Source organism: Euwallacea fornicatus, chromosome 4 (assembly GCF_040115645.1).
Source record: "Euwallacea fornicatus isolate EFF26 chromosome 4, ASM4011564v1, whole genome shotgun sequence".
In the NCBI taxonomy this organism is placed as follows: Eukaryota; Metazoa; Arthropoda; class Insecta; order Coleoptera; family Curculionidae; genus Euwallacea; species Euwallacea fornicatus.
This window is the reverse complement of record NC_089544.1, coordinates 2,016,639-2,039,341: the sequence shown is the minus strand read 5'-3', so window position 1 is coordinate 2,039,341 and position 22,703 is coordinate 2,016,639. Positions and strand designations below refer to the sequence as shown.

At 37.2% G+C, this 22,703-nt stretch overlaps 1 protein-coding gene across 3 annotated transcripts in view; it reads left to right on the top strand.

The window, feature by feature from the left end:
* The window catches only part of Dh44 (diuretic hormone 44), a 47,743-nt gene that overhangs the window by 174 nt on the left and 24,866 nt on the right, over positions 1–22,703 (top strand). Inside the window, exon 1 of one of the 3 annotated variants that reach the window (XM_066303027.1) lies at positions 206–406. The exons of 1 other annotated variant lie outside the window; for it this stretch is intronic. The gene's annotated coding sequence lies outside the window, so the exon portion shown is untranslated. Of the gene's footprint in view, positions 1–205; positions 407–22,703 lie in introns of those variants that run through there. One more of the 3 variants, XM_066303032.1, reaches the window with a different exon arrangement.

The window sequence follows — 22,703 nt, the reverse complement described above, 5'->3', positions numbered from 1 at the left end:
TCTTTCGTGTTTACCTCCTTTTACTGCTTTGGCTTAATCTGCGGAAAATTATTTTTTCATCGGCTCTAAACCTTAATCGAAAATGAGTATTTGATGAGGTATAAAAAATTATCAAATCGCGTTGATTAAGTGGATTTTCTGCCCACCGATGGCGTCACTTCTTCACGCGCTGGCCTGCGCCACCTCGACGCCTTATAAAAACGGGCCATCACCGTCGGGACGCCACAACTCGCGAATCCTCCGGAGCACAGAAAGGGGCCCTGGCGTCGCGCTTAATCCAGACGCGCTTCACGTATAATTTTCCGGTTTTCCGACCTGTTGAGTCCCGATTTTCCACAACTTCCGAGAGAGAAGAAGTTCATTCCGAGGCGGCGGCGATCTGGCACAAACTTCCAAAGCTTAACAGGTAGGTAATGAATAGTATAATATGATCGCGATATATTATGGAAATAAGTATGTATTATTAAATTGACTTTGAAAAGATGTTAACAAATTTACGTCACAACTAGACCAATTTAAACCCTCTTCGCCTCAGAAGACATTTCCGCTTCCTTTTCCCTTCAACCACTCTGCCGGATCGTTTTCAAACGTATTTTTTTCTTCGCTCTGTATTTTATGAATCATTATTTATGTATAGATGTAAGTGTTTTTGACACAAGGGCGGAAGATCGAATGGTCAGTAGCCACTTTTTGCGGAAATAAAGATATATGTACGGGGTGTCGGTTAAATCGGCAAAAAGTTGCGCGACTTGGAGGTCGAAAATATGCCGTTCCAAAGTAAAGTGAAATTTCATCTACCTTCGGAGATACTAAAAACAAATCTGAAATTTCGGAAAAATATTCTTTTCCCTTGCGCTTGTGTGACGCGGAGGTCAACATAATTGACGCTTTATCATTGCAATTCTCTTCATCTCGCACGACAATTTAGAACGCGCGCACGAGAAAATTCATTTCCGGACGTGTAATGAACGATATGGTTCATCATCAAACTCTGAAAGCGATAAGGGATGCATCGAATTGAATTACATGCTCCGGTAGTTCATTGCTTTGATTTGTAGACAACGTTGCAAGAAAAAGCTGTTGATTTGGAAAAATAAATAATGCTTGTACCGGAAATCGAGTCTGTAATGCAGAAAATTTTATTTTACCTAGTTTTGTCTCCTTTGTTTTGATTGATTATTGATTCCACACTGCCTCTCACTAGCTCCTTACTCACGGCAAATCACGGTGATGTGGAATACAGGGCGTCGGCAGCTATAGTTGTTGCTTATGCCCCAAGAACTGGCTCATTGAATATCTAATAAACTATTTGGGCGTAATATTCTGTCCAGCAGGGCAGACCACGTGCGAGGCGTTAACCCCCCCCCCTTCCGAAAAAAAAATTGATATCTGGTTCTGGCTATACTCTTCAATAAATCTTCACATCATTGAGATATGACGTGGTTTCTATAAAACTCAGAATTCTATGGGATTCTGCACTAATTTGATTTCATTTATAGGTCAAATGTTTGCCCGTATAAATTCCAATCAGCCACTTATATGAATGAAAAATCCGAGGCTAAAGGATGTACATCAATTACTTTCCAAACACTCGTATGTTTTCATTTTACTGAACTGGGCATTCCGAGCTTCCATTTAAATATTAAATATCTGCAGCACTTTGATGCATTTATTTGCAATTTCGTTCGAATCAGGAAAATTATTAATCTACGACTTTTCCCCATTTACTTACTACGTGGGCAGATACGTATGATCAAATTAATAATGCAGTTTTTTTTTTTTTGAGAATGACGCTCCACACACCGGAGGACGCACAATTGTGCAATATTCTCAGATAAAACTAGCTAAAAATGCCCTTTACTAGGGACAAAAAAGCGAAGTTCTCGTCCCCCCCGCGAGTAAAGAAGCGGAATTTCAAACACCATTAATTTACCGTTTATTTTCATTTTTCCCACTTCTTTTTCCTAAAATCTAAAGATGGTTCGTCATAGAAGCGTTAGCCGAAACTGATCTTGGCGGATAATTCTTGATTGACATTGGAATGGTAAGGAACCCTCGTTAAGAAGCCAAAGCTGGGTGATTAATATTATTTAATTAACCAGCGAACTTTGGGGGTTTAAATGCAAATTGTCATCAATTACAACCACCTACGCCCGAAATAACTTAATATAAAATTGGGGTTTTGTTTAGTAAACGTGTTTATTCTATTCACCAATATCCGCAAATATTGGAAAGCTTTATAGAGTTCCTTGGCAAAGACAGATTTACTTGTAGGCGTTTATATATGTACGAAACAGTCTTAAGGTTATAGTTTAGTTGCGAAAGATTGCAAAGATATTGCTGGCACACATTGGTATACTAATAAAAAATATAATAAATAAATAAGACACTCAGGGCAAAAATGCTGGAATTTATGGAAATATCCCTCCCAAAGGAATACATTCGAAAAACTTTACAAATAGATCAGTATTTGCTGCATAAAACTTTTATTGCAGAGTTTTTGGAAACTATTTTCACAAACCAGGATTTTTCATGGAGGAGAACGAGATGTGAAAAAAATCCAATTTCCCACGAAATAAAATAGACGAAATTTTAATGTTGTAGTTCATGATCATATGTAAAACTAGGAGGGGAACTTAAGTTATTACACAATACTGGCAGTTCCCCGGGAGCTGTATTTATCGATTATGGCGAAATTATAACCAGGAAAAGTTTGAAAATTCGTCGCATTACCAAAAGTGGATGTAGACTTTTTCGTTTTCATTTACCTTTTTAATTAAATTTATTTCAGATTTCAAGTTAAGCTAGATCTAACACGAAGACTAATCACATTTCAGAAAAACGTTTTCATTTTTCCTTGAGCTTATTTGCACAGTTCTTCAAAACAATTAATACTTGATTATTGCGATTTTATCTCTTCGTGTCATATCCGAAATCCAACGTTTCGATTTTTGGCAACCATCATTAGCTTCGTTCTCTCTTGTCGGCGCCATCTTGGATCGTCACATTTTCGGATTCATCTCTTTTTCCGATGTCGATGATACTTACTGGATGATGCAAAATCACACGCCACGTTTTCAAACACTAAACGTTCGGACAATCAATCTTGGTGACATCACAGTTGGACCACTTTCCTTGGAAGAAATTTTAACAACGGAGCGGTATTTAAATCTATTGATCCAGAATGTTATTCCTGCAGTAGAAGCCTCTTGTCCAAATCAAAATGACATTTGGTTTCAAGAAGATGGGGCTCCGCCTCGGTATGGACTAGAAGTGAGGGATTATTTAAATAATATGCTTCCTAATAGATTGATGGGAAGGAGAGGAGCAGTGGAATGGCCTGCTCGATCGCCTGCCTTAAGCCCCTGCCACTTTCTTGTATGAGGCCGTGTAAAGAAGAAATTTTGTAAGGATAGACTAAACAGTTTAAACGGCCTGAGGGCTCGAATGAAAAGTACATTTCGGGAAATAAGTGATGAAATGTTGGAAACGCAAGGCAAAGTTTTATGCAAAGGCTCAATTTATGTATTGCACATAACGGTCAACGTTTTGAGCCTTTACAGTAAATTTCAATAATCAGCAAGAATTGAAACAGATAGCCATAGGCGCACAAAAATTAATGAATTCCAGCGTTACAAACATTACTGCATTTTATTTGAAAAGTTTCCCAATGCAACCCCCCAACATTTTTATGTAGGGGCATGTCAGAAACGACGCCCATTCCAAAAAAGAAAAAAATATAAAAAATAATAGGTTGCCATTTGAAAAAAAAAAAAGAGTTAGACATTCCAGACGTGAGACTATGAGATATAGAAACATTTCAAGATCGCATGCAAAGAATTAGTCCCAAAAGTTTTGTTTAAACGTTTTTTTTTCTCTATCTCCAATATGTCAAAAGATACGGACTCTATTTCTTACCTATGGGCCACCCTGTATAGTACGAAATTGACAAGCAAAGAGGATTTTCGATCAAACCTCCAGTCATGTGTGTGAAATCGTTAATTAACTGAAGATTCCAAAATTGCTGCCGGGCATCACTTTATTGTGAAAATTGTAGTTTACACGTTGCGTTAAATTTGTCACAGTAATCCACGGTAATTATGTATTGTCCCATGACGTTTATTGTGTGAGGCTTATAATTTGAATATTCTATGTAATTCACTGATGTGAAGAATGTTCCCAGACCTATTCAAATTATAATTGGATGGGTACTGCCTTTGCATTGTCTGATACCTCCCAATTTAGGCAGCGGCGTTCCAAAATTTTTGTAACATGTCTACTAATAATAAAATCGTTAATAAAATTAAAATAAATTTACATTTTTATTAGTGGAGTGGTTCAACTAGTGCACGTGTTTAATTAAAAATCCCAAGGCAGAAATTCATGACCGAAACAAAAATTAATAACCACAAACATTTGCTTTCAGCTTTTAAGTTAATTATTCAGAGAAAGTGCTCATTGTGATTGTAATTCATAAGCAAACTCTTATTCGGACTAATCCGGTTTGCGTTTTGAAGCCCTCGCTCAAATTGTGATAAAAAAGTATTTAGGAAAAATACCTCCATGTTTATTTTGTTTAGTGGATCTCCAGCATTGTTTGGCGTCTCCCTGGAATTTCCGCAAATGCTCTTTAACGTAACGTAAACTATTCAGTTCTGTTCAATGTTCATAAACAGTCGCCAGTTAATGCCGCCATCAGAAAGGGATTATCCTGGATATTATTGTCACATTGAGACAGTAATGTTACTTGTATTAACAGACAAAATAAACCGGGGCGTATATTGCAGATTATACCTTCAACGTCGTCCAATATGTAGGGCCGGCATACATCTACAACAATTGGAGGTGTACGGTGGGCGATGTCGCAGCCGTAATCCGCCCCTGTAAAAACCGAATTTCTGCAAAAATAATTAAATGAAAATTCCTCGTTTTGCAAAGAATTGCGCGACGTTGTGAATGCGCCAAAAAGGCCGTTAGAGAATCGTGTACGATCTACAAACGTCCTTGTTCGGACGTAGGATAAATTGCGATTCGAAGAAATTTTTCGAAAATACCGAGTGGCGCTCCCAGGACAACCATAAATCCTTTTTAACGCAAACGACGGATAAAGGCGGCAGATTCTTCTGAAAATTTTAAGATCGATGGGAAATTTCGTTCCCGTTTTTGGGCCACCCCGTAAATTAAATCGTTGCGTGTATTAAGTGATGCCGGTCTAAAAGGAATTCGATTTACAAACCGCACTTGATATTATTAAACGACATGCAGCGTGAACTCCGTTTCATTTCCGAGGAACGTCGTTGACGCAAATCTGCAAAGAGGAACGGGAATCGCGTTTAAATTGGAGCCACCGTGATTTTGGTACCAAAAAACTCTTTTGATTGTACCCCCAGAGGTTCGTCGGTAATGGGTCGAGCTGCGAATAAAAAATTCGCTGAAGACTTCTCTTTTTATAATTTAGTAAAGTCGGACAACTTAAACACGAATTTATTCGAGACGCCGCTTGATGAATAAGTTGGTAAAACCTGTTCTGGAGGTAAATTCGTGAACTTTCTGTTATTTAAGTTTTTATCCTTAATCAGACGAAACGCCGCCTCTTGAAACGTTTATTATGCACATTTTTTACGTTTTTGGTAATCACGCACTGCATAGTGAGTTCTCGAAAATTGTCGAGCCCCTCAGGACAACCCTTAACAGGAATTTCATTCCGTTTCGAAGCAATCTAACCGATCTCTTCATTAATTATTGCGAATAATGAAACAACCGGCAGCGACACGATCAAGAATTAATCACTTTTAAAATTTTAAAGCAGACGTTGAATTTTTCAAGTAACCAAAACCAACTTGTTTCCCTAAATTGGACTAACCTGAACTAAACTGAATTAACCTTCTTTTTTTCTTTTCTTTTTTTTTTATAGAGGAGGAAACCTTCATAGGTACCCGGTCTGTTGTTTGGCGACCGGATTACGTGGGATTCGTCGCGTGTAGGGGCGCCTACCCACTAAAATCTCCTCTCTTTCACCTTGTGTCCGCTTGGAACTACTCCAACTTGAATTAACCTAAACTAACCCGCGTCCACCCCGTTAGGAATTTTTCAGATGATCATCAATCGTTTTGTATAATCTCGGTTCAATAGTCTCGCAGAGCGCATTTGAGTTTCGCGACGCTCATTATTGAGTTTCCTTGATATTCCTTGGATAAAAGTGTCGCATGGAATTAGATCGAGAATCTAGCAATAGTCGATTTAGATTTATTTTTAATATCGACGTATCATCGAAATTACAGTTTTTGCTATTAATTTATCGTCACTCCTGAAACCCCCCTATTGCTGTTCACTGCTCTCGATAGTCCTATATCTATTTGAATTGCGTTCGCTAATTCGCGGCAGAGCTAGAAAATGCAAAACTCCGATTCAAAGGAGAACGTGTCGAGTTCTCCAACTAGCTTTCATTTTCTTTAGCATAATTTTCCATTTCAGAAAGCCGGTCTAGAGGATTCGGCACTCCACGTAAGGTAAATGTATCTAAAAGGAAACGATAACTTATTTTTTATAGTTGCCATTACAGGGAACGTCACGTCTTCTATTATAACCACTGGCGAAAATTTCCAGATAACGAATCTCGCATTTTGTGTTTACGTGTACTGATTTGTTGAGCGTTGAAGGTTTGTTGATTCAGTTTGATTCAATGTGTTTCCTTTTCCATGAAATTTCCAGCGTTATCGGAGGAAAAATCTTTAAAAGTGAGAATGCTCGATTAAACTCTATGGAAAAAAAACCAGGTTCAGGGAAATTATAGAGCGGGTGAAAACTGCGGGTGAAAGTAAAACACTACATTAAATTATCCGTAATGTTGCCGACGTTTGTCTGTTCAAATCCGAAGGAATTAGCGACTTGAATGACGTACTTTCGGTGGGAGACTTAGTCAGAAGAACATCTGTAAAAAGATTGAAATCGATCCTGTTTAAAGCGGATTGTTAAACTCAATCATCACTTTGGGCGAAAAGGAAAACACAGTGTGAAAGGATTTAAAATATTCTTTAATATCCGGAAAATAGAAATTTTCCATTCCGCGCCACATTCCATGAGTCGAAATTGGAGAGGGGAACAACCATTTTCGCTAATTATACTAATATTAAACCCAAAATTGGCATATACCAAAATTTCGGAAAGTTCGACTTTTCTTTTAGAGGGGGGGGGGGGGGGGGCACCTACTTTTCACATTTTTCAAAACGAGCGGCGATATCTCTGGAATGCGTGGGAAAAGCGCCGTTTTTTGACTCAAAATTGTGGAAAATTTTAATTTTCCGGAAAACTGTTGGATATTCGACTTTCAACAAAATACCCTTTTTATGTAAAAATGGTGAAATTTAATATTAAAAAAAAAAAGTTTTGTCAATCTGTTTGCATGGCGACACCGGTCCCTAGAATTCGCAGCCTTTCTGCCCTGCAGAGGGTGTTTCACTTGATTTCTCCTAATCGCACTCTCTATTCCAACCACTGAAATTCATTCAAATAAAATTCCAGAGGATCTTTCACAATGAGAATTTCATATCTGCTAACAATTTCACTAGGCTAACTATCGGGAGCGCCTCACAATAACTCCATTCTTTTCCTGCAATTAAACAGGTATTTATTTACCTGAATAAACCATAACAAAACTCTGGCGAGATAGGAAGTTTAATTATGCGAGGAATAGTTTTAATTCAAAATTGCCATTAAAATGTTTTTTTGGTTATTTTCCATTTGGAATTTCCTTTCTTCCTCCTTCCTTCGACCGTATCACCCCGTTCCATTGATATCCTAATTATATATTTTTCTCATTATATTCAGACCAGAGACGCCATGCCTTAACGCGATAGATTACCCTGTATTAATAAATCTAATTTGAAGCACAAAAATAAAAGGTCTTAAAGTGATGTAGTCGAAGATAAGAACTCGAATTGTTTTCCATTATAATATAAACCAATCTTTCTAACGAGAAATCGACATCCATGATTGATGCATAGCAAACAATTCGGTTCCATGCAACACAGATTCTAATTCCTTTAATAGACCTTCTTTTCAAAAGAGGAGACCTACTTGTTACTCACCTTCTAGTTAGTTTATCGAAAGTAGGTTTAATTTATAGTGGAACTAGGAGAGTTTATTGCAATTTCAGAAAATCTAGTTAAATCTAGTGGGGGAAAACTTGCATGTACAGGGTGTCCCACGACGGGGTTTTGCGGCAAATGTCTCACAACCCTGTAGGAAATTAAAAAAAGGTTTTGATAGCATCACGCAAAGTTGTCTTGCAGCTGTAAATCGAACCTTTTTTAATATTCCTACAGGGTAGTGAGATACTGCTGTAATCCCTATCGTGGGACACCCGATGTACCGTGGTTGTGAGACATTTGCGTCCGGACAGCGCGCGCCGGGGTTAAAAATTAGAAAATTGAAATGAAAATTATTAAAAAAATAAATAACAATGTTGTTGACAAATGGAAACGTTTGTTGATATATTAAATAAAACTATATCTTTCGTCTAATGTTTACTCAACGAATACCATCACAACAAGACGGACCGAGACTTCAGGATTATGTGAATTGGCTGGAAACAACTTTTTCGAAAACTCCAAATTAAAGAGTAAATATTTACTTAACAGGACTCACATTTAATTAAACCCATCCATAACATGAAGATGTAAATATTAAATTATTAAACTGCGAAGACTGACGAAATCGTTATAGCGATTATAATTTCCAGCACCATTTAACTCAGTTAATTAAATTTTATGCAGTTTTAAATTAGATCATCGTTTTAGGTAGGGAAAAGATCTCTTAATTAAAGTATCTTCAGAATCGTTTCCATATTAAAGATAATCCCAGATTAAAGTTTCTGTCTTTTCTTTATAGGAGGAGCAGCTTTTGAAAATCCCTTCGTGAATTTATTAATTAAATTCGAGCATTAAATGGTAATAACAAATTAATTTTATATCGAATAATTAAGACCTGCTTGTGGTTAAATTAACATTAACTTAAACAAGGGTTTTCGAGTGTTTGATGGATTAATAATTCAAGTTTGGACCTTCTACAGTATGCAGTGTTAATTTTAGACAAAGAGGTTTGTAAGCTGTGCGCTTAAGTTGGGTCTCTAATTCAGAACATTTTGTATGCGCTCCCTAGTGCTTAGACATATAAACAGATTATATTCCGAGTAACATACGAAAAGTTACTCTTGACAACAAATTCAGACTGTAAAGTGACAATTTTAATCCCTAGGTTGTAAAGTGACCCTTTTCTTCTTAGGCATTAAATGCCATATTAACTGCTGCAAATTTGCTAGATCAACGCTTATAAACCTCTTTTTCACTTAAGACGATAACCAATTGTCGAAAAAACATCTGAGACCAATTAAACAGTAATAACCGTTAAATTTAGATAAGCAGTGTTCCCACGTACCCTCCGGACGTTCACTTGCATCCCTAGCTGCGAAACATCTGTCTTAGTCGTCCCTGATGTGGTGCTGAGATCTTGACTCATTTTTTAATAATAAGCTTTAATACAGGGTATCTGATTTTTTGTCGCCGGATTTCGACCACGTATTATACGCATAAGAATAATATTAATTTGCTATACAAATTATACGCGAAAAATGCTTTGTAAGGCAAGTACAGGGTGTTAAAGTTTTACATTTTTTTCCAATTTATCTGTTATAGCTCCCAAAGTTTTTGGGATATGTAGCTCAAATTTTGGACGTAACTTTCTCTCTAGGGCTTACACGATCAGATAATACTAGATTATCGTGAAAATCTACAGGGTGGTACTTTTCGGAATTATGACGCGTCTTATTGGCCAAAACGTTTTGAGTGAAATTTGGTTCAGTGAATCAAGAATGATTCATATGAGCTCGATCAAAGAGGAAATGTGAAATATTAGAAAACTCCAATCCGTCCTCACTCTGAAACACGAAGTAATTTTATTTGTTAAATAATTTACTTCAAGTCGGCTTTTTCTCAGTCTTTGTCTTCAGATCTAAAGTTCGTCTAGTGAATCCTTCAGTTTGTCACTTTCTAGTCCACTGCAGGAACGTATATTTACGCAAGCAAAACATTTCCGTCAGTAAACCAGGGTGCAAACGGCACCCTCTTTCGCCCAGGGTGGCCATAGCTATTGATTTAATCGTGTGATTTGCGAACGTTGACTTGGTTGTTTTTGATTGAAAAAGATGAAATATTTACAATTAACAAAAAAGGGGATGTTTAATAATAGCGTAGAAGCGGGTAATGAACGCGATCATCCCCCACGAAGGAATGCCTTCCCTTGTCAATTTAGAATTATTGGTTTGTGGTGGCTTTGATGGTGCCGATAGGGCATTTGAAGAGCTTCCCACCTCAAGGGCATTCCAAATTTAACCCCAGTTTCAATAGCTCCTGATTGAGTAGTTAAATCCCCATTGTCAGAAAGTGTAATTCAGGGAGCGTTAAAATAGGACCAGCACTGTGACGGCCCTAAAGCTTAACAGCAATTTTCACGCTTATTACCACAAAAATGTAATAAAGGTGGGAATCATTATTTTGAAAAAACTATGCAATAGAATTTTGCAACGCAGCTAAAATTAGATGGCTATATTTGGACGAAGAAAAATAAGGAATTAATAATAGGAACTGCTGGGCACGTAAAACTTTATGCGTAAAAGTTTTCCAGATTGACAGTGAAAAATTGCCTGTAATTTCCTAATACTCATTCACTGATATTCGTCTTGGCTTGTGACACGTGGCGTACTCACAAAATTCCTCTATGAAATAGGAAGAATTGGTTCCAAATCAATTCCAAAATGTCCCTATTGAATTTTAAAATAATTAAAATTAGTAAATGGAAAAAGCGTGAATAGGAAAAATAATTCAATGCAATCAGAAGCTTTTCCATGCACTTCCATGTCCTAATTCCATTAAATTTTTCTTTTATTGAATTGAAGATCCAAAAATTAAACTGGTTCTTGATCGAATGGGCACAAACACGGTGAGAAAAGTGCGCGATAGGGAGTAATTGAGATGTTGATACAAGTTAAGCAGAGCAGAGCTTCTAACGATGTATTACCGTGAAGGGTACGCATTCAAGGCACATTTTCCATTTAATTGAGACTACTAAATGGCAGGTGATCGTTGAAAACACCCATTACTATTTTATACGGGTTGTTTACCTCAAAAGGTTTCCTATAATCTTCCAAAGGATGCTAACGAGTCAGAGTCAAAAACTTTATCACTTAAGTCATACTACAAGCTTGGCAACGCACTGAAGCTCCAAATTATATGCAGCCATCCAGTATGATCCATTTTTACAAAGCTTTGCAGAGGAATACGAAATTCTTCGAATTTTCATCGCACGATTTCTGCTTCGCATCTTACATAAAAATACCGAAATTTCGATCAAAAACACAGTTAGCACCTCGGCTTCCACATTTTGATTCATCCAATCAATTCTGCCGGCTTGCGAACGGTCCCACACGAGACACTCTATAGGACGACACCCCATAGACTAAAGGCGTTTTGGGCGTAGATTCTTCATGTTAATAATCTGTTAACAACCGCAGATAAAAAGACTTAAATCCCTCATTTCATACTGCACTACAAACGTGTGTTAAAGTAGGAAATTGCTTGACAAAGTACGTGCCTTTTACAGGCTAAACTCCTTGTAAACAGCGCTTCTATTTACGATACCACTAGCTAACTCTAAAGAGAACTACTTATGTACTTTAGTAGGTCAAATTTTGTTCAACAACCGAAGTAAACTTTGCTCGGTGCATCCGGATTACATGGTCGGACTTTGTATACAAATATCGCTAAGCACTAAAGAAGACCGGCCGAAAATAGATAGAGACTATGCAGGTATTACCAGTCCAAGTGGAAGCATAGAGAGAGCGCAAGTGGAAGAAGGACCGCATGAGGTTTAGTATGCCTTCGACAGAGACCAACGAAATGGATTGCGAGGTTGGCAGTTAATGAAGGCGGAGTCAATCTACCCCACGTCTCCACTTCGATGTTTAGATTAGTATCGATCTTGCCGCCTTTGTAGCGATAGACATTTTTTAAAATATCAGAACAAAAAGCAGTGTTGTAAATTAAAAAAAAAAAAGACAAAAAAGCCATTAATACATCACTAGAATTTGTAGTAGTAAAAATTTTGATAAAGTTGAGAAATCTAGTAACGCTGGACTAACTCCGCCTAATGGGCGGGCCCGTCCAGCTGACGTCCCCGCTTCGATGTTTAGATTAGTATAGATTCGACTGCATTGGCGACTATGGTAAATTTTTAAAATTCCAAAGCAAAAACCAGAATTGAAAGAAGAAACAATAAATCCATCACTAGAACTTATACTAATGTAAATCCCGAAACGGTGAGAGATCTGGTAGCATTAGACTGGCTCCGCCCACATTAGCCACTAGCTCCGTAACCCGCTTTGTCGGTCTTTGTCGGAGGCAGATTAAACCTTATGCGGTCCTTCTTCCGCTTGGACAATCAGTATGTTTCCGTTTCAACTGGTGATACTCATAGATTGATAAGTATGGACTGGTTCAGGGTAAAGCAACCGGAAAGAACCCAATAAACACATTGGGAGTACGTGATTGGAATAACTTGCGAAATGGGCACTGAAAAGATTCGAAGACTGGCTGGTTTCCTTTGGACCGGGTTTAAGAATAACTTTATTCCCAGAGTGGACTGCAATAAAATGTTCCTAAAACCACGAATAACAAAAACCAAGTTGGTTGGTGTATGTGGAAAAGCAGTGTGCTAATAACAATAAAGTGGCTTCATTGTACTAGCCGCATAAACAATCACTTTACACGCGCAAATCGCCGTTGCGGACAGCGAAGTCATTTACGTTCCTCATTAACATAGAATAGGTAGGAAAGAAACAGTCAAACAATATTAGAGTTTTTGTGATCGTTTCACGATTTATTAAAGCTAAAAGTACGAGTGTGACAAAGATATAAAATGAATAGTCAGGAAATCCCTACTTAATTCCTTAAAGTAAAATTATGAATTTAAAGCAAACAAGAAAGCTCTTTCTAGGGACTCATTTGCTCAAAAAAGTAACGTTTCAGCCTGCTTCGAATTATTTGCAGACTAAAGTGATACCTCAAAATTTCCCTTGCCACCTGTTGTTTATTTTGCATACAGCCATTTTACGGGGGAGAGATTGATGATACTGAGGCGATTTTCCTCCTTTCGAGACCGGTTAAAGGAGCCTGATTTCTTTATTAAGCATCTTCAGCCAGGGCGTAAAGAAGTAATTAATCTGAAAAGGTTGAACCAGATTATACGCTGCTTAATGCAACCACCATGGAGAGTGATTAAATGTTTTTCAAAACGTATCGAAGAGAGGTGTTAAGGTGCTTTAGGTCCTATTCACCATCATACGTTTCGTGAAAGAACTGGTGGAATGAAAGAAAAACTGGTTTGGCAAAGAAAAATTCCTACGGCTACACAACTTAAGTTCGATTTCTTTGGAATTAATTTAAAAATCTTTAGAAAAGTTAATAGAGGTGAAAATACGATTTTGCCTCTATTTTGGGGCTTAAAAGGGGTAAATTTAAAATTAAATTTATGAGGTAGTAAAGTTTGATTTGCCTCAAAAAGAGTTGCCCATTTCACGCCTTTTCCAAACGTCCATTATCACCCTCTGAAATCCTTAAAGAAAAGGTTAATTCACCGAGAAAATCAGGCACAATTTGAGGCTTTAAGTAAATTTAAACGAATGCTTTGCATCGTACATCGTACTTATAAATCGCCGTTAAAAGCTCCGCTCTAATTTCTGTAATCACCACTGCCGGTAATGATTTCTTCGGGAGTTCCTGACCATTGTGCAGCTACGACTTTGCGATAATTATTACTGCTAGAACCCTTCCGAAAACAATATCACCGTGAGCCACACTGGGGAAAATTTTGCCAATACAAATCTATTCTAAAATTACAGCATACAAATAGAACTTGATTATCCTCTAAATTGGAGCTTTTTGATGCCTTGAGATCAAAACTTCCCCGAATCAAACTTTGAGCGAACTTCAAGGAGTTTAGTTTGGTCTAGTTAAATTCCTGGCAGATTAGTTTTGCAGTGACTTGTAAACTGTGGGTATTGACAAATTCTGCTGTAGATGCGGATTTATTATTAATCGAATTTGGTAATCTCATCCTGAAGTCCCTGGACGTGAGTCAAACTTCAGTTCAGCTTCTTAAAATTGAGGGCGAAAAGTGAAATAAAAGTTTAATCGGGGCGTTCCTCGTGAGGTTAATACCAATTGCGCTCACTATCAAAAAGCGTGAAAGGAGAATCATTTCTCGATATTTGGAGAGAGCGGGGCTAAGATGGTATAGCAAGATATTGTCGACCTCAATGAGCAAATTCGACGAACTATCAGAAAACGAAAATAACTGTTAGATAGCCCGATCATTTAGCTACAATTTCGCTATAGACCATTTTGCCGCAGCTCGTAATGTTGCTGAGTTCAGGCCGGAAAAGCAAAAAACTCGTTTTACTATCTCTACTTCCATTACTATATTTATTATTTTCTGGAGCTTTGAGCTCGGTTGTAAAGAACAGTCGGGAGATGTTGCTGTGAGCGAGCTACTGGTTGATTTAAGCGAATGGGCCAAAAACCAGCACATTTCTGATTTTGAGGAAATTAACTTAAATGAGTATGACATGATTGATGAACACGTGGAAGTTGCTCAATTTCCTAATGATATTGACATTGTTCGAATAACTGCCAATGATCAATATCGAAACGGTTCGGGTGATGAGGAAGAAGTTGACAGGCATGATGAAGTTTCAATCACCACAGCTCAAGAGACCCTTTTTGCTTTGAAGGCCGCAGCATGTTATGTGCAGATTAACTTATTCAGAAAACGAAAACTTTTTAATTGCGAGAGAGATCTTTTGCAAAACAAATTGACTGAAGAGGTAGTGAAAAACCGCAAAGGCAAATTACGAACTTCTTTTCTACCTAAGATTTTTTTTTTTTTTTTTTCCGATATTGTTTCTTTTTTCTTGTTTAATATACCGTGTGGTATCTTTAACTGGGATAAATTCGGCGTCTACATGGCATTTAATTTTTGGCAAAAATGCTTAAACGCGCCAATTTTTATTTTACCAGAACCACTTTTTGATAGTATCCTGTTGGTACAAATGTCAACCCCTTCGCTCAGATGAGAGTTACTCTTAAAAGTTTTAATGGAAAAGGGGCTCAAGTGATACATCATTTTAAAGATCTTTTCAACTTGACTTTATCTGATAAGTTACTTTTCATCACAGACCAAAATAACAGTAAACATAAATTGTTTTCGCGTTGTTTATTTACTTGTAGTTTTTTTTACGAAATATCTCTGAAATAAACAATAATCTGAGTATTCATTCGACGCAAAATTTAGTTCATTTCGTTTAATTCTAAAAAGAAGTACTTCAGGTGAATTGTAAAATTGCGACTAATTCCATAATTAACTGAGTTTTGCAAAATCGAAACTTTAAAAATGATTGGATACGGCGACAGAGTCCGGACACAAAACGAGGCTGTTAACTTTTGACAAAAGCATCCTGATTTGCCATCGATTATCCAAGGGACCATAAGTAAAATAGGAAAAAAACTTAGAGATCATAGTCATGTGAGAAGTACCCCAAAGAACAGACTGTAAAAAATCGATAACGATACAAAAGTTAACGTACTTTTGGCATTAGAAGGAAACCCGATTACACCAGCCCGGTAGATTGCTCGTGAAAATTTAATCAGTAATACATCCGCTTTGAAAATATTAAAAAATGTAAATTTTTGACCTTATAAAATGTAAATATGTACATCAAGAATTGCTTGAGGATGATGGAGATCGACGAGCTTGATTTTGCGAAACGTTCATGAATGCTGTTCAGCAATTAGAAATATCTATGGAATAGATTTTGTTTATTGATGGGGCAACTTTTACATCGAATGGGCGTGTCAATAACCAAAATCGTCGATATTGATCTGCGGTGAATCCTCGTTGGATGAGAGAAGGTCATGCGTAGTACCCTTCAAAAACACATGTCTGGGCAGGTATCATATAGAATCGAATATTAGGACTAATATCTTTCGATGGAAATTTAAATGGCCAACGATATTAAGAATTTCTTGAAGACGAACTAGTTCCTACATTACCCAATTTGTTTCCTCTCGGAGTAAATCCGGACATCCCGGACGAACGAATTTGGTTACGCCAAGTTGGACCACCACCACATTTTGCTCGGAATGTTCGCTTATATCGAGATGAAACTTTTCCAAACCGACGGATAGGAAGAAGAGGTTCAATGCAATGGCCGCCGAGATCTCCCGATCTCACTTCTCTCGATTTCTTTTGGTTGGGATACCTGCAATCGAAGGTTTACAATACGAAACCACATGATATGGACGAAGTTAACGAACGTCTAAGTCACGACATTAGGCAATTCACTTCAATTACTTTAGTAAATGTAAGATATACTTTTTATCATCGGTTAGGGCTCTTCCAAGCAATAAACGGTATTTGGAACAGTTCCCCAGTTAAAGGAAATAATAATTTGATTGTTTACAATGATTTTATTTATTTTTAGTATTATTTTGCTCTACGATGAAAAGTAATATGTCAGGTAAAGTCAGGTTGAAAAGATCTACAAAACATGTATCACTTGAACCCCTTTTCCATTTAAACTTTAAGGGCAACTCTGATCCTAACGGAGGGGTTGATACTGGCAGTATCAGAATACTACCAAAAAGTGTATCGGATAAAATTAAAATTGACGTCTTTAAGCAATTTTGCTAAAAATCAAATGCCATATAGATACCGAATTTATTCCAGTTAAAGTTACCGCACTGTATACCTATTAACTACAATAAAAAATTGTATAATTTGACATTTGGCCGAAATGGAAATTTTGAATCAACAAGATTTTTTCCCCGGGCTATAATGAACGGCAGGCAAGGTGCCTTGAAAGGTCATCATAGCCGAATTCTACTGTATGATAATCGTGTTCATCACCCTATCTTACTTTTGAATTATCTTATTCAAATTGTAACACAGATCGGGCACGAAGTAAAATGATTAATACTATCAAAGTATTATAAGGACTATTTGATTAACAAAAATCAGCTCGCGGTTTTTGCAAATGGCGACGCGGAAAGTTAAAATTTTATCTGTAAGTGTCGGCAATGAAGAAAACTCTACACAGGTAATGACGCCATCTTTCGTCTATCCGTTCAACTGTCAGTTTGAGTTACTAATCTTAGCCCCATTCTCCCGTACAGAAAAAAATTACATTTATTTGAATTGCCCCATGGCGTTTTGTTTTGCATTAGAATCACCTACTCTTTCTGTTCCACTATATCCTATATTTAAATTTAATGGATATGATAAAAATTAATGGACACACCTCCTCGAACGAAGGGGACGTTTTGCCGATCTCCAACACGCTCGCGTTGCTTTAATACCAACTCTTTTAAAAATGGACATCTTTTAACTAGAAATTCCCGTTAAATTCTCCTAAAGCTTGTGCCTTTGTAAACCTGAGTACCTAAGGCATAATTAGAAGAATTTGATGAGAATTTCTCAACCTCTTGCTTACCGAATTCCTGACAATCGCTTTAAGTTTCGTAGCTACATATATAATTTAGTGCTAACAAACGTTCGAATTCCGCAGTTTTAAAATAAAAAACACAACAAAGGACCGCAGAAGGACAAAACATACGTGCACGTTCCACTCATTGGAAAAAGTTCCGATATAATCGGAAAATGCCGCTACGACTGGAGGAAATCTTTTGGTTTCATTCGGTTTGGGGACAATCGGAAAAATACGTTACAATCGTTGTGAAATATGCAGACGCGGGTTAAGCTAATGATTAGAGTTCATTTATGTTTGTTTTAAATACAGCGTCGCAGGTTTACCGCATTCCTTTCCTTGACCGATAGATTTAATTTAACATTATTCCTAGACAATAATTTACAGAACGCTTTCGAACCGGTAACGGAAAACTTACTAAACGGACTTACGGACGTTTACGTAACATTTACGGAACATTTAGGGAGCGTCTACGGAACAGACACGTCTAACAAAAAAAAGGAATATTTAATGCCGATGTATCATTTTGATGAAACCTACAGTGATGAATTGGCATTTTCGCTGACTAAAACACTTGATATTTTCCCGCAGTGACCCCAATAATTGTACACGGTGGTCCATGTTAAAATGGTCCATTACTTTATATCAAAAACTACAACGTTAAAAAAAAATATGTTAATATAAAAGTTATTCAGTTTTTCACGAATTTTTATTTTTTAATATTTTCGAAGTTACAGGATAGACAACAAAACCGTGACGAGACCAAAATTCGAATTTTCGCTGGAATACTCCGTATTTTGTTGTGGATACTAATTCTACTTCTAACCACAAGTATTTTTTGTAATTAAAAATTTTGCATATTTTTACAGTTTTTGAGTTAATTCAATTTAAAGTAAAGATCGAAGGAAAAACGAACTTTTCAAAATTCTCAATAAACTGCCACAGTATTAATTGAGTCATTTGAAAAGTTTTCCAGTTGAAGCAAAAGGTCGTTCTGCTAAAGTATACTTTTAATTTTCGAGAAATTGTGAAAGGTATAAAAATATACCCAAACATTTCACATTTGAAGTACTTCAAACTGGTTTTTTTTTAATGGAACGCCCTGTATTTTTTCGTCAAATTAATTCTTCTTTGGATTAACTGTCAAATGATATGTATATATGTTATAAGTAGAAGACCAAAATTCCTACATTAATTCGTTAAAAATTTAAGGAATTTTTTTTAATGAAAACTCTGAAACATGGCAAATATTATTTTTTGTTGTGCATTTTTTGATATAACAGACTTGTATGCAGAGTTACTCACGTAATAGATAAATGGATTTTTTCATTTTTTTCATATAAAATTATAACGTTTTTAGATTATTTGAGAAATTATGAACATATAACTTGCCCACGAATAAATTCAAAATTTTTTTGAAAAAAAAATCGAAAAATTCCGTTTTTGACGAATTTACGCGGGAGTTTTAGACCTCTACATATATCTAAACTGAAGAAATCTTGCATACTTAGTTGCTTAATATTATTAGTCACCACTTTCACCATTTAAATTATTAATTATATATTTACATCATACACCAAAAAGGTGAAGCGCATCGTTATGGCTCGAACATCAAATTTAAGTTGCGGTGATGAGCATTTCACAGTCATTCATAACCTGCGCTAACCGCTTTGCAGGTACCACTGTTCCCAGTACTAAACTTCATAAAATTGCAACGGGCTTACATAAATTAACAATCAAATAAATAAAACACAAAACATAACATGTCTTGGATCGTAACAAAAATAAAATAAATGTGTTTCATTGACAAGGAATATATTTGAAGAAGTGAGATAACTAATGACCGTGGCCCGACTCTGGTGAAAATCTGATGGTTATGATTAATCATTTTTCATGCCTTCTTTGCCTCGGGGAGAAATGTTGCAAAAGTTAAATTCATCCATATCCGATCTAAATTAATAAAAGATGTGGGGATATTTTTAGAAACTTCTTTGAAGGCGGCGTTAGATGGGTTTATTGGGGAAAGGCCCAAATCATTTAACTTTAGGTGCAGATTGAGTAAGATTCAAGTTCAGTAGGGAATAACTGCTATATTATGTAACGTATAACGTATGACGCACTTCATTACCTTGGCGTTTAATGTGTTTTATGAGTAGTCAATCGCGCTTTAATCGGCGAAAATGGAAATTCATTATTGTACGTTAATGCGGATTTTTGCTCTACGTTTCTTTTCGTACTCAACTCGCTTGGAAATGTCTATAGGGATTAAGTGTGGGGCGAGTACTGCGGCGAGAGTACGGACATTTAGCAATGGAGCATCGAAGTCTCGTGGTGATGTGGAACGAGGTGTGTACTTTTTCCTATTGAACACTGATTTATCCTGTTGATGGAATATGAAGGTACGAAGGCTCATAGGTAGCTGGTCAGTGAGGATTGAAGTGGCTTCGGTAGCTCAAGCTGGAGATGGATCTACAAATTAGAGCTTCACCACCGAATTTCCCTTCTATAAGAGTCGGTAATTGCATATGACGAACGTTGCGCAAATTGCACTCATTTTTTTTAATGCGCTTCTTAAAGGACAAATATCGTCCTTTGACCTTATAAAAGGGCAGAGAACAACATCCCGTATAATCCAACAATCCTGTCCAAAAACCACGGGGTCAAACCCAATTTGTCATTTTTAGCGCCACTTTCCCTCGTTCATAATTAACAATCTATATTTTCATGTTTTTTACAATTCATTCCGGTGCCATTTCAGCAACTTTCGAACCGATTTGCGCAAATTTGCCCCAATTCAATCTACTTTGCATCTTTCACTATTACCGAGATTCCCACGGTTCAGCCCCGGACCCTGTACAGTTCGCAGTAAGATTATGTCAGATACTTTTCCCTGTCGAAGTTCCGACCTTATTTCAGGTCAATATTTGGTCATTTCCACTTAAATTGTTATTTAAATTTCCGTGGGAACTGACTTGCAGTTAAAGTTTACGGGACATTAGCTAATAATTTGGCCCTCAAAGGGTCTAAAGCTGGCCAGGCCAGAGTTATTTGTCGCCTTTAATATAATTAGCTCTATATTCTGGATTTTCGGAGATATTGAGACTTACCAAGGCAATGATATTAGAGTTAATTCTTGCCAGCTGATGCATTTCCCGCGGTTTCCTATTTACTGCCATCTCAGTTCCCCTGAATCTAATTAATCCGCTCACAGAAAACCTAGTGCGGCTACATTTTGACGTTCTCCGGCAATTTCGACGATTAAATATTCAGTCATAATGTCTATTTATACAACTAGTTAGGAAAAGCAAAGCCTCACGTAACGCAAAGGATTTTACCACACGAGGAAGGCGGTGTGCGGCAACATGGCTCGTGAGATAATTTTCGTTCGCAATTTCCTGTCTCGATTACCAAATTTGCCACTTTTTTTGCTAAATTCTAGAAAGGGGCGTTGTTGAAAACACAGGGATCGAAGCAGTTGCCGAAAATAATTACTTCCGTCCCGTCCCCGGGACTTATTTATGCAGACTTTCGCAGATAGGAAGAACTTCAAAGATCCCGACATTTTACCGAAGATTTATCAGAATAAGAGATTTTCAAATATCCCGACGGACGAGCATGGGACAGCTTCCATCCCCGTCTTGGCCACGGGGGCCGGGACGGGGCAGGGAGGGCGGCGGTGGGAGAGGAATTTCAAGGGAAGCATATGAGCTTTTGAGGTATCCCCATCAAAGAACTTCTTTTGATGGGTTTTAAAATTACCGCTGATAACAAAATCGCATTTATTGTTGTTCGTTGCCCCTCTAGGTCTGAAAAGCGTCCCGTCCTTCAGCTTCTAAAGCTGCCGCATACGTAAAGACTCTTAATGAGTTTCGAACTTCATCACATACACAACGTTATGCTGCCTGCAGGTTGAAACTTAATTAATATAGAGGCTGAGAAGTATATTTCTCCCCAACGTAGGAAGATATAATCCCCCGGCAACCCCTAAAATTCTGCAGCAGATTTTTTTTATATCTCGTACCGTTACAACTTACTCGAACTTCTTAACTGTTAGTGCCATTCTTTTTACGTTGGCAGTTTGAAATTCCGTTTAAATACCGGAACAACCGACACTGGGGAACTTTGAAATGCAACTTTACAAGTCTTTATTTCGAGATAACAAGCCAAAAGTTTTGTTTTTGATCAAATAGCAGGGTTTTATCAAGTCGAGAAGTTGCTCTTGGAGAGTACGAAAATAGTTAAAGTTTGCCCTGGGGTTGATAGTTTTCTTGAGCGGGGATGTTACCTGCGCTCCGTTATCACTAAATTAAGGGTTGGTTCATTTTCCACGGTTAGGGCTCCTTCGAAACGTTATCGTGAACTCTTTGCGTGTTGTGTTCGTCATGGGGCGGCCGCCGCAGGTAAACGCGGAGGAAAAAAACGTCTGTCGCTCCGCTGGCTCCGCGCGTCGTTTATCGCTTCTTTTTATGCATATCCGAACTTGTTTGTTTATACAGTGGTTGCAGGCTAATACGGGACAAATTCGTTCGTATTAAAATTAACACGTTCCGGAAAAAGCAGACGGACGCGTCGATTCAGTCAAAAAAAAATCAATTTAGTCACATTGATGACGTCATAACTGTCCGAGATGTGGCGTCATCGTCCTTTTTTTTTTTTTTTTTTGTACATGACGACCACCGTTTTTCCATTCGAAATGTTTAGGGCTAATAATTAATATTGAAATATACTGGGCCCGTCATACACAGGGTGTTAACGAATTAAATTCGCGAATTTAACCAACGATTAAGGGTTCGCAAATGCAATATTTCCCTGGAAAAGCACAAAAACATCATTTGAGAATTGGCAACGTCGCATCGTGCCTGTTTTATTTTGTTTCTTCCCCGAGTAGCTGCACAAACAAGACGTGTATATGGTGCGTTTACACGGGTTTTTTAGATCCGACAGGTTTTACGGTTAAAACGTAAACATGATGCGATTCTTATTTTAATATTTTGAAAAACCTCTTACCTTTAAATTATTGCAGTTACCTTCTAATTAATATGATACGTTACACATTTTACGCCGCTCATCACGATCAAAAACACAAATTTATTATTGTTTTCATTACATT